Consider the following 2,127-nt stretch of genomic DNA (forward strand, 5'->3'; position numbering starts at 1 on the left):
GCTGAGTCTTGCTGGGATTCAGAGGCGTAAGGAACGCAACTGTACCTTGATCAGTGTGAGATTTGTTAGGGCTCAACTATATTCCAGTCTGAAGTTAACTTGGATTAGGCTAGTGTTTGTAGCGGCTTAATACATTGTGGTGTTCAAATATGGACTAGGTCCCAGGGTTTTTCTGCATATGCGGTGTCCTCGTTAACAAAATTTCTGGTGTCTGTGTTATTTCTTTTCCACATTATATTTGTTTATACAATTGAAATATCACAGGTTGTGCGTAAGTTCAATTAATTGTGAATACAACCTTTGATTGTTGATTAAATTGATTGACACTTGGATATTGGTTTTTGATACCGTCTAAGTTATTTCTTATATTCAATCGGGCACGGAAATTCCTATTTGTTTGATTGCAGATTGAATTGAGATATAACTCTTGGATATACTTTTCTTAAAATTGAGTCTGACTGGCTAGTTGATTCTCTTGAAAGTATATTGGAGTTAGTCCATACAGATTAATAAGCGAAATGTTGGGTGTGGTTGTTAGATCCCCGCTTTTCAGATGTTACTTCAAGTATAAACGAAGGGGCATTGATCCGATTATATGGTTAGAATGACATTATCATGATATGGTGATGCCATTTTCCCACAAAATCCAAATGACAATAAATTTAAATCTATTTTTTTGGTGACATGTTCTTCTTATAAAATTCTACATTCCGAATTTGTTTCAAATTCTTTGAGTTTCATAAAAAATGATATTATCATGTTATTATGTCATGAAATGTTATTTTAACCATGTCTATCTGATCCTTACGTTATAAATGATTATTTAGCCAGATACTGTTCTTGAAAGTTGATACCAAATATCAAAGAAATATCTTTATTTTAGCAATAACATACATTTGTGCGAAATTTTTAGAAAGACAAAGACAATACCAGCTACGGCTTATTTTTCATTCGTTCCATGAGTTTTAACCAATTATAGGTGTAATGGTGACAATCCGGCTTCCGTTCACCCAGACCCAGACCCTGTCGCATCTGAAATCCTCTGTTACGCCAGTTCCTTCTAGCACAACAATGGCGCGCACAATGTTACTATTTTGTCTCTTGATAGTTGCAGCAGCAGTGTCTCCATCACACCCAACTAGTTCCGGCCATGAACTCTTGCCTATAAATTGTAAGTATATCAACCGAATGAGATCCAATATGGCATTAAGAGAGTCAAATCAGCATTGAAAGGAACGAAAACATACGAGCAATAAGATAACTGAACAGATCTTACCACCTTTACAAATTGATGCCATTATCCTTTCCTGAATCACTTCTCAATAACTTCGAAGACTTTTCTTTGGTAGATATCTATATCGTTGTGTGCTTTTTCCTCACGAATACCCCATTCTTTATATAGACGGGATGTTTTTGATCAACGATCACTAATTTTATTTCTTACCTATTTTTTAGTCAATATTTGTATATTTTTAAGTGTTCTGATAAGAATTCATACATTCCATACTATTCGTCTACTACTCAAAGGCTGCCGAATTAGGGTCGTTTTTTCATTCAGCTAGTAGTATTGGTCAAAGTAACTACGCGATACACGTAATTCTCTACTCAGGCACGTTTGTGCAGAACTATAGATTATATTTAAAAACAAAAACAGATATACAAAGCCTTGACCGTGGATGTTTATCCACTTTGCACTAATAACCCCTTGGTCGCAAACGTTTTAGTCATGTAGGCTTGCCTAGTTGCTGAATCATCTTCATTTTTAAAAGGATCTTATATATTTGGTCAAAATCTTTTATTAGATGTTCATCAAAAATGTGGAATGACAACATTAAGACTTCTTACTGCCAGATTCCAATGTTTTCCCCATTGTTAACTTGCTAGATATTTGACAACCCCGATCTTTTCCATAGGATTGTGGTTGTCATTCAAAAAGGAATTGGGTCCAGCTTGTTGTCAGGCTCCCATCAAATTATTGTAATTTTTCCTCGTCTGATTAATAAATAAGTTTTTGTTTAAAAAAAAAAACTTGCCAAATATGTGTTATTGGATAATTTTTTATTTTTTTTTCTTTACTTTTTCATATCCAGGACAGATTATTGTTTTTAGTTTTTATTAGAAGATTTG

At 34.1% G+C, this 2,127-nt stretch overlaps 1 long non-coding RNA gene across 1 annotated transcript; it reads right to left on the reverse strand.

The window, feature by feature from the left end:
- Positions 1-847: 847 nt before the first annotated feature.
- On the reverse strand, positions 848-1,364 carry LOC113337850. The gene is made up of 2 exons (XR_003354454.1): positions 1,280-1,364; positions 848-1,162 (listed from the first exon to the last, which is right to left on the reverse strand). It is a non-coding gene; the product is annotated as an uncharacterized LOC113337850 (long non-coding RNA).
- Positions 1,365-2,127: the final 763 nt, after the last annotated feature.

This window comes from Papaver somniferum, unplaced genomic scaffold (assembly GCF_003573695.1).
Source record: "Papaver somniferum cultivar HN1 unplaced genomic scaffold, ASM357369v1 unplaced-scaffold_18, whole genome shotgun sequence".
Classification (NCBI taxonomy): Eukaryota; Viridiplantae; Streptophyta; class Magnoliopsida; order Ranunculales; family Papaveraceae; genus Papaver; species Papaver somniferum.